Below are 11,635 nucleotides of genomic sequence, written 5' to 3' on the forward strand. Positions count from 1 at the left end.
AGAGAGGGAAACAGAGGAGAGAGAGAGAGAGAGAGGGGAATGAGGGAGCGAGGGAGGAGAGGGGGAAGGAGAGAGCATCACAAGAGGTTAGAAAAATGGTGCTCTTCCAACGAGCAGAAGCAATGTGAGAGGTGAGCCAGCAAAGGTCAGTAAAAAAAACACAGACAAGCTCCAGAACAGAAGGGACCTGAGGAAAATGGTCTTCCACCAACACACAGATACACATAAGACCGTCTGGGTTCAGCCAACTCACCAGCAATTCTACCAACATCTCTTTATGCCTATTAACATTACATTGGGATTAATTCTCCCTGTTAACAAATATGAAAAGTTGACACAGCGAACAGTATGAATCATGGCAAGTTAACAGAAAAAGAAAACAGAAATGAAGATGCGGTTCACCACCAAATTAAAAAATATGTGGTTTGGATGAGACTCTATGGGCCGGTGTGTTTTTTCCTGGGTTTTTTTCCCCATCTTGTGTATCTATACTGGATGTCGTCTCACCTGTCAGTCGTCTCTGTCTTCTCTGATCTCTTGTCCCGTGAGCAGCTCCTCTATGGACAGGGGGTACAGGCCATAGCTGCATTCACTCACACCTCTGCTCTCCTCCTCCTCCTCCCCCTCTTCCTCCCGCTCCTCCTCTTCCTCGCCTCAAACAGAAGAAGCCCCTAGGGAAGCAGGTACAAAGACACACGGTCAGAGAGGGCGGTCTGCCCTGGGGGTCCTCAGTGGCCACCACAGGCCTTGTACGAAGGTCCACACACACACACACGTGCACACACACACACACACACAGGGGTAGAGATGTGAAGACCTAGATTCTGTCAGATCCATTGTTTACAATGGGTTCACCTACCCGCAGGCTGAATGTGATCCGCACACTAGACATCACACACAGCTCTCTCTCTCTCACACTCTTTTTCTCTCACACACACACACACACACACACACACACTCCTTCATACTCTCTCTCCCATGCATATACACACAGATATGGATGGACACAGACAGTACACAGTAAAACAGTATACATAACACAGTAAAACATAAACTGACTCTAAAATGGATGCACATAGAAAAACAGGAAGAAGGGAGTCATAGTTAAAACATACACCAGTAGCAAGCCCAATGATCAAACAATCCATATACACAAGCTGACGCTCACACACACACACACACACACACACACACACACACAGACACGCATATATACACACACACATGGTGTTTGCTAGGTAAATTCAAACAGTGTCAGAGGACAGCAGGAGACTCTCTAATTACAGCTGAGTGACAGCTTCTGATGCATCTGCGCTCTCCCTCTCTCTCTCTTTCTCTCTCTCTCTCACACACACACATACACACACACACAGTGAATTACCATCCTACTGTAAGTGTCAACACACCTTTCTTTACAAAGGGACTAACTCTGCAATCTAAATGAAAGACAACAGATTCACATTAATAACAAAATGCTCTCCCCTCCCCGAACCTTCATTATTCATCATGACTCATTGATATTCAACTCAGTGTGCTGATATGCTCTCAAACTTCCTAGTAGTGTGTCAGCTCCAACCAAGCCCATTGCCCCTACCAAGCCATCAGTGTAATGCCACTGCCCCCTTGTGGAGAAAGAAATCATAGCAATGATCAGTGATCAGTGCAATAACATCGACAGGAAGAGATACCCTACCACATAATGACAAATTGACACAGCGATGAGACAGAGACAGAATTAATAGATTTCAGTTGAATTCATCATTTGGGTATTACAGTCACTAAAAACAAAGATAAATTTTGCCATAAAACAAGAGAGAATATTCATCAAGGAGTGACATAGGTCAGAGAGAGGGAAAGAGAGAGAGAGAGAGATAGGATGATATATGTTATGGAGGGAAAGAGAGGTGGTGAGACGGAGCGATGATGAGATGGTAGTAAATGAACAGGGGATGGAAGGAAAGGTTATGGAAAAAGAAAAAAGCAAGGATGATAGGAGAGATAAGGGGAGTGGAAAAATTCAGAACATCATATAGGCTGCATATGTTTCTTTCAGGAGAGGCTGCACATGCACACTGTGAAGGAAGAGGGAATGACTTTGAATATAGATACTGAGTAACTCCTAAGTGTGCGCTTCTGCAGAGGAAATACTATATTGAATGCAAATGCAAAAACAGTGTCGGAGGCAGCCCATATAGTGGAGTGTGGAGTGGCGGGCCTACATAGGTGGGTATGTGTGGGTAGGTGTGTTTTTTTTTGTTTGCGTGTTCATGGATTTGAGTTTGTGTGTTTATTTGTTTGTGTACTCTGTATGTGCATGTTGATTTATTTGTGTGGTGTGTGCATGTGTGTGTGCGTGTGTGTGTGCAGTACATTCCTGTACAGTACATGAAAGAGTGCGTAGTGCATGTGCTGTGTGTGTGTGTGTGTGGGTGTGTGTGTGTGTGTGTGTGTATGTGTGTGTGTGTGTGTGTGTGTCGAGTGATTAGACATGCTGCATGGCAGCACAGTAGCCCATTTCTTATTCTCTTTCTAAAGGCTGGGCCATGGCGTGCATTTTTATCAGCTTTGTTCTCTGATGCGCTCATTAAAAGAGCACAATAGTGTGTGTGCGTGTGTGTGTATGTGTGTGTGTCTGTGTGTCTGTGTGTGTGCGTGTGTGTGTGTGTGTGGTCTCCAGATGCAGCTCATTCTCGTCAGGACTTAAGGGACAAAGAGTCCCATCAGTCACAATGATGTTGTCGCCCTGCCTTGTCTCTCTCTCTCTCTCTCTCTCTCTCTCTCTCTCTCTCACACACACACACACACACATACACACACACACACACACAGAGTAAAATCATAAGGGCACAATCTGTGCATTGCTATGCTTAAGTGCATGTACATTAGCGTATGATCATTTTTAATTTGAAAAGCAACATGTTCATACAAAACATCTATCTAAAAAAAAAAAAAAAAGACACTCCAATGTCCCTTGGGCAAAGAGTGGAAGGGAGCAGAGGTGTGTGTGGGGCGCAGCTGGCCATCATGGCTGTGAAGAGTTGTTGGATTTGGCAGCAGTAAGGACACACACAATGCGCACACACAAAGACACACACACACTCTAACAAACAGGGCACAGCCAAGCTCAAGATTATCTGAGAACATCAACTCGCACACTTTCCAAAATTATCCCTCCGCTTCCTATATCATCCTCTCCACCTACTCTCTCTTTCTCTCTCGGTCCTCGTCTCTTTACTTCTCTCTCTCCCTCTCCCCCTCTCTCGCTCTCTCCGTCTCTCCGGGCTGAAGGGGAGATCGGGCTGATTTGTGTCGTCTCTTGCAGTAATCACACAGGAGTGACACGGGGGCTCATTGACATGCAGCGAGACAATCCCACCTCGGCCGCAAATATATCTGTGTGCCCTGCATCCAAACGGCATCATCTGACAGCAGCGCTCGCAGGGCACAGACACAATCACAAACAGACACATACACACACGCATGTGCAAAATTATACATAAATTCACACACAGGAACACACTTCAATGTCAAATATCGCGGCAGAGGAAACATGATATTGCACGTCAAAAAAAAACAAAACAGTGCAACAGTTTTTGCATGATGGGGATGAATACGCTGTGTGTCAGTAACATGCAATCACAGAGATGAGATGCATGTGGCAGGACGGCACCGGAAGCTCTTGTTCAACACAGCTGCACTGAAGAGGCATTGCATCATTATTTGATAAGCACAGGGTTAGATTAGCTCTGTGTCACCTGTTTGGTATGGAACAGTGTTCTTCTCTGGGCTTTTGTGAGTGTCTCTGGTTTATCTTTCATAAACACCCTCCCAGCTAATTCTTAAACAGATGTGTTATCTCACATTAATTGCATTTCTCAAAGTGCTGTTTTTCAGCCCAGTCAACTTTATAAAAAATAACAACAATGTGTTATGTATCTGTAAAAATCTGCATCACATTGTTAGATTAGGTAGACATCATTATATGCTTTTTTTTTGTTTGTCTCCCACACACACACTCTCGCAGTCTATGTGTGTGTGTGTGTGTGTGTGTGTGCGCGCGCGTTAGGGATAGACTAATATACCAGACCAATACTGGCTTTTTGTGCAGATATCAGTCTGTAAACCTGCAATGAAATTAGATTTTCTCTGCACATTTTATTTTGTAATTTAATGGTTCAATAACAGTTTTTTTTACATTAATTCTTCATTTAGAGGCAGTAATGTATCCCAGAGTTTCTCCTACCACTGTAGGTGCGGTGGGTCACCATAAACAGCAGCTAACCCAGAAAGAATTTCATTAGTCTGGGTTTGAACGGATGGTTTTAGTGTCACACGATGGTCTAAATGCTGTTTCAGAGACTTTTCCATCCTGACAAAAATACAATTCTGGGGGAAACACTGAATACCCATATTGGTTGAACGCATGTGTGCATGCTTGTGAGCAAATATGAATGTGCATGCATGCATTATATGCGTGTGTGTAAAAGAGAAAGTGAGTCTTAAGACACCACAAGTATCACACCAGTATCTCAGCATGCTGAATTCTCTGTGCCCAGACACAAACCAAGCAGACAAAAGGCATATCAGTGTGAAACAAAGTGCATCTCCCTAAGGCGGAAAGATATTGAAAATGAAACGGGTGAAGGCACAAAGCCCAGTGGAATCTTGTGAGAAGCGTTTCAGATTTCTGCCGATGTGCACAGTATTAACATTCAGTTAGGGTGTGTAATGTTCTGGTTCTATATATTTATCTGCCTCCAACTCCGAATCATTACAGCATGCTGCTCCCCGCCATTTCCTCTGGGTCGCTGGGCAGATAGAGAGTGTGCGGGTGGGTGCTCACACACACACACACACGCACACACAAACCTAAATTAATACACCAGTATTTATTCAGAAGCCAGCCGTTACATTTTTCTATCTCCTTATGTTCAGTCTCTGTGGCCTGCTATTGTGCTGCTTCTTGTTCCTCCTTATGTCTCTCTCTATTGCTCTCTACAGTATCCATGTCTCAGTACATCTGTCTGTGTGTGTGTTTCTCTCTCTCTCTCTTTCTCCCTCTCTCCTCCCTTTATCAGTGTGCAGATGAGTATCTCTGCTCCCTCCTCTCCCACTGTTTTCTGTCTGCTCCAAACAAACTCAATATCTCCCCACTGCTAGTTCCAATCATATCCAACCAATTTTTCTTTCTTCTTATAAATGAACACATTGCCGTGCGTGTTTGTATGTGCGTATGTGTGTTTATAACCGTGTCAGAATGTGCGTGGGAGTTCTTCCCACTGTGGTATTAAGCACAGACAGTAAAGCAATAGTCTTTCCTGGACATACTGCATGCGAGTTGGACACATGTACACACACACACACACACACACACACAAACACACACACACCACAGTTCCATCACCGCGGGCAGCCAGAGAGGTCAAAAGCCATCACAGAGACACATAATACCGTCCCACTTGTTTTCTCCCGTCCCTCCATCCATCCTCCATACCACCCCCACCCCCAAACCCAGCCGCCACACGCACACAAAGTATTATTTCCTCCCTTACACCCACAAGCAATTAAGCTGAGGATCCTCCGTTTGGTGAAATGGCCAGGTAGGGGAACAAGAGGAGAAAGTGTTGTGAGTGGAAGTCTGAATTCAGGACCATTACCTGGCTGCGGTATTGACTGCAGAGTTCAGAGAATGGCTTTGGCACTAAGGTACCATTACAGCTCAATTGATCGGCCTGCACTTAAGTCCAAATCTCACCCTGTTGCACAAGCCATTGTCTCAGGATCCGGTGACCGCAAAATATATATGTGTGTGTGTGTGGTATGAGTGTGTGTGTGTGTGTGTGTGTGCGTGTGTGTGTACGCGTGCGTGTGCAAGCATCCAGCAAGTCCATGTGTTTTTTAATCTCTTTTTTCCATGGTTGTTCATCTCTCTCTCTCTCTCTCTCTCTCTCTCTCTCTCTCTCTCTCTCACTCTCTCTCTCTCTTGTTTTTTTTTCTATCCCCCCTTTCCCCTTCTCCTGGTCGAAAAGCAGACGTGACCACAAGTCCCACCGCGTGTTTCATGTGTCCAACCAAGCAGGCGACCAGCCGCTCCACAGGGTCTGGGCCTTCTTCCCCTGCTGATATATACATACAAACACATTAGCACACGCACACCCCATGCACACACTCATACACACACACACACACACACACACACACACTCATAGTAGTACATACATGTAAGCCTATCTATAAACCAGCACACAAAAACAGACCGGCACACCTATGCACATATACTTACACTGATACACACAGACACACACATACAATGTGCTCGACTCACACAGTCTACACAGACACAAGCCCATAATCCAAACTCAAACAGGAGTGGAGAGCTTGTTTGATAGCCTATTCCACAGCACAGGCTTGCTGAATGTACCTGTCACATTCACGCATTGCAACAGAGTCTTATTAAAAACTCTTGTAACAACCTCTCCCACTAAAGCAGAGGGGGGGAGGCGGAGGTGGGCTGTTCCTTGTTTTATGGAGGGACAAGCGCAGACGCTAACAGGCTAATAAACATTAGCTCGCTAACACAACAAGTCCGTGGCCCCGGCCCAGTCTCTGGTTGCCTCTTTACGAGTGTGTCGTTTTAAACCTAGACAGCCAGCGTGGCCCGACATAGATCAGAGCAACCCTCCTCAGTGCCCCAGACAGACAGAGGCAGCGCCCGGGCCGTAAATCCGGCGCACTCTAATAAAGCAATAAAAGGCCATTAAAAGTCAGTGTCCCTCAGCACTAGAAGACGGATGGCAAGGTAGAAAGGCACGGAGACAATTTTAGACGGGTGTACACACCTGGACACCTTTCTGAAGCCCCCCCCCCCTCGCCGCTCTAGACAGACTAGGTATCTGCTATATTGATGCTTTTTTCCTGTTGTTACTCCTCTTTTATTCTTGCTGGCTGCAGCTAGCTTTCGTGATAAACAGTAAACACTGTGATTTAGAACGGTGAAGCGCAATCTTTATGTACTGCTCTGCTCTCGCGCTGAGCTCTCTGTCTCCACTACTGATCTGCCTACCTCCCCGCTACGTCTCCAGCAATGTTTCCCCCTAGAATGTGCTTTTCATACCCACCCTCATGCACAAATGCATGCAAGAACACACACACACACACACACATACACTTTGTTCTAACCCTCACACACAAACAGAAGTGTAACTTTGGTTCCCGGCTCCTGACTTAACTCTTTGTTACCAGTGTCAGTACCTTCTGCAGTTCAAAAGTGCTTCTTAATTGGATACATGTAATTGTTGAGCAATAAGGCCAAATTTAGAATTTTCATTATCTAAACATATTTCTAAAAGCAAGGACAATTTTCCTGCAGTGGGAAGACACCAATGCTCGTGTACAGTTCCTTTCTTCCTTCCTTCCCCATGCGCATCTATCCTGTTCCCCCCTGTTCTCATATTGTCTCTGAGTCTCTCTCTCTCCCCTCCTCTCTGTCTGTTTCCCTCCCTCTGTCATCCATTTTTCTCTTCTCAACCTGCAGATGGGACAGATCAAAAGGAGACGTATTGAGAGAAATTGGGCAGGGAGAGAGGGAGAGAGGGACAGAGGGACAGAGGAGAGGACAGCAGAACCCAAGCTATAATGAAAACATACAGCGTGTTCCTACACCCATTCACTGATTCCTGCTCCTTTCTATAGGCGCCAAGTCAGAAAAAGAATGAGAAAAAGAACGAGACAGAGATAGAGAGAGAGAGGGAAGTAAAAGACTGAGAAGGCATTGTATTGCTAAGCCTGACTGGACCCTGCCTTCATGGTTGTCGGTATCGAATGGCGGCCCAGAGCCAAACAAAGCCAGGCTGAGGCCCTGACAGCGAGTCGCCCGAGAGCAGCGGCCATTCATCGTGCTTTGTGTCCAAATTATGATTAATGGAAAATAAACAACCTTGATGTGGAGGCTGCTTTGATTTTCTATGAGCCTCGGTCTCTCTGTAGTTGCAGCTAATCCCTGGTCCTTAGCCCAGAGAAATGCACTGGAGCCCACCTCTAGCCCACGTGCTGCATTCACACAACCGCCCCCAGTCAATGGGCACACAGATAAAGAAGCCCAGGTGCAAAGCTCACTCACATCTGCTTCCACATCCTCTCTCCTGCTCTCTCTCTCTCTCTCTCTCTCTCTCTCTCTCTCTCTCTCTCTCTCTCTCTCCCTCTCTCTCCGCACACACATATATGCACAGACATCGACACTCACATATGCAGACAAACCAACATCTTGATTATATCAGTCCCCTCTGCCGCTAATGACCAGCTTGGTGCCGGCGAGCGCGTAATTATATTAATTACCAAACGTGCCACGCCTGTCAATTGACTAGCCAAGGAGAGGAGAGGGAGAGGGAGAGAGTGTCACAGAGAACGAGGGAGTCAACAAAAAAAGAAGGGAAAGGAAGAAAACGATAGAGGAAGGAGTTAGAGAGAATGGTAAGGGCAGGAAATGGGAGGGGAGGAGAGGGAGAAAGGAGAGAGCGAGAGAGAGAGAGGGGTCAGGAGAATGGAGAGTGAGAGAGAAAGGGAGAGACTAACAGACAGGGAGAGCGGAGAGAGAGAAGAGGCCTGATCAATTGTTCATTTTACAAAGTCACTGAGACGTGTCAGCAGTGTCAATAAGTGAATTAATTTGTCTGTGGGTCTCCGGAGCATGACACCATATCGCTCTGCTCCCCCGAGACAAGGAGGGCCTCTAACCCTCCCTCTCTCTCTCTCTCACACACACACACACACACACACTCGCAAACATGCACACACATGCACATGCACATACTCATACATTAGCACACTGTGACATGCAGTGTCATTTCTCAAAACAACTCCATACAAGGATAACACTAGGATATCATGAATGGACACTCAAACATTTTTTCACACACAAATGTACCTGCATGCTCTTAACGCAGAGACACACACACACAAACACACACACACGGGCATGCAGTTCACCTTCAATTCAATCAATTCAAAGTATAAAAGTATAAGTGAAGCTGCTATTGATTGCTTAATGACAAACAATTATTTCATCCAACATAAGATATATGAACTATTTTCCATTTTAAGAAAGAAAAGTTTTCTTTTTTTTCTTCAATCCACTTCCTGAATGAATTGAATTGAAAGTGAATTGACTCCAACCGTGACACACACACACACACACACACACACACACACACACACACAATAATGTTTCATCCTCGTCCAGGCAGGCATCCCCAGGGGAAGCTATTGTCCGCCGGTGCTGTGAGTGACATCAGTCAGCCACCAAGAAGGACCCCAGACCACCGGCTGCCTAGTGCTTTCATTACATAGCCATCACCTCGAACACACACATGCAGACACACACACACTCACTCCTCCATCCTGACTATACCCACAAAGACCCACACATCTCTCTGTCTCTCGCTTTCTCTCTCACACATATTCAGTCCATCTCTCTCTTCAATTAACAGCCACATTGGGCCTGGGTTACTCTCTTGCCCCTCTCTGTCGTTCTCTGTCCCCCCCCCCTCCCCTTCCTCCCTCCCTCCACCACTTCCTCTTTCAAGCTCTGCATCCCGTAGGGTTAAACCCTCTTCCCCCCTCACGGGGCGTTGTGTTGTTTGAGGGCTGCTGTGATGACCACCCCAGGCTCTGCCACCAACACACTGCTTCCTCGCCCCGGCCGCACAATGGACCCACGCTGCAGTCTACGCTGGGAGCTTTTCATAATCCTGCAAACACACTCTCACACACACAGACACACACACACACACACTGTCGCTCACGGTTACTGGCACATCTGCCAGCTGCCAGAGGCGAGCGAACAGGGACGCTCTGTCTCTTGCAGAGTCACACACAGATGGACACACACAGATACACACGAGTACATACACACACACACACACACACACACACACACACACACACACCAGTAGAAGCAGCAGATTGCGTCCAAGGTGATAGATAGAGCACCATGGGAAGGAACTGTGCCTGTTCAATTACAATCATTACTATCACTTAGGGAGATTTGTCATGGTCAAAGTGAGTTGGATCTGTGGAGAAAATCACCTTGAGACCACTCAAGTAGTGTTATTTTGAGTTTGAGCAACAGTAGGGTTACAGTGCCCTCAAAAGTCTCTTACAATTGAAAATGACTAAAATTGAAGCTAAAATTGATTACTCGAAAATCCCTAACAGCTGTTGAAAAAAAATATTACGTCAGTGGTATATGACTGAATGTTTTAAAGCATTTGGCACATAAGGAACAGTAATCCACTAGCCAGGAATCTGTCAACTAGTTTCAAGCCATGAGAGCATTAGCTTGAAATGTCACTGCTGCGCCTTTCACCATCTTCTCTGGGCTGGTGGGAGGGGGGAGTCGGGGGGGCAGTGTGGCAGTGTGTTGGGGGGCAGTGTGGCAGGAATGATAGGACTTTGCACTTATGAGTGCACAGTGTTCTTATTAACTGAATTTCGGGTCAAATTTATTTTTTACAAAATGGATATATACGGTGATGTAGCGGTAAATAAAAAAGTGGGTAAACTATGATGATACTATACAGTCAGTCAGGCAAACAACCACCTATATAAACAAAAAGAAAATATACTTTCACAAAAACATTATTTTATTTTCCTCATAAGACTTACATCTTAAACTTACATCTGTTTGATGCTACATATTTTAATGTATACTAGGAATTTAGGTCTAAAAAGTTGGGTAAACTCTATTCCTGCAAATAAAAAGGTGAGTAAACTGGGTTTATGTGGATTTAGTCTCTGTTATGTCCCTGGATACATAGAACTGTGAAACCCTTCAAATACCCACAGGGCTGGGCAGTAACGGATTACATGTAATACGATTTATTAATCTGATTACAATAAAAGGTACCTGCAGTGCATCATTTTTTTGGAGAAACAGAGAAATTAGATTACATACACCACTGAAATAAATTAGCAATTGCGTGCTGGATTAGAAAGGCATTTATATTGAGAATGTATCAACATTAATGCGATTTGGCTCATTTCAAAATAATGGTCAATAATAGTTGTAAATGATGGTAATGAAATTATTCAAATTACAGTCTTTAAAGTGGAATAAATTGTTTAAATTAATGTGGAGAATACTCCAAAAGTGAAATTTAAAGTTATCAGATATGGTTAGTAAACTTGAGTATTCCTGTAAATTGTGTTACTGATTATAATCCTAAACAAATATTCAGTAATGAGTCATGGATGATATTTTGAATGCAACCATCCCATCATTTTGTATACACACATGTAGGCTGATAGATATAGAATCACATAAACACACACACACACACACACACACACACACATACACACTTTAACACTGAGCTACTGGAAGATGGAAAGAACAGAGAGAACAGTTCTAAGGGCCTATGCAATCTATTTATCTATCTATCTATCTATCTATCTATCTATCTATCTATCTATCTGTCTATCTATCTATCTATCTATCTGTCCACCATCACATGCTGATTTTCCATTATGTTATCTGCTGTAGTCCACAGCCTCCTGGGGCCACACAATTACACACAACGGGGGAGAGGATAGGTGTGTGTCTTAGTGTGTGTGTCAGAGAATGGGTCAGTTATCCTAA

The sequence above is a fragment of the Centroberyx affinis genome, unplaced genomic scaffold (genome assembly GCF_046629955.1).
Source record: "Centroberyx affinis isolate AG114_WGS23_722 - 3 ecotype Tasmania unplaced genomic scaffold, CSIRO-AGI_Caff_v1 ptg002186l_1, whole genome shotgun sequence".
In the NCBI taxonomy this organism is placed as follows: domain Eukaryota; kingdom Metazoa; phylum Chordata; class Actinopteri; order Beryciformes; family Berycidae; genus Centroberyx; species Centroberyx affinis.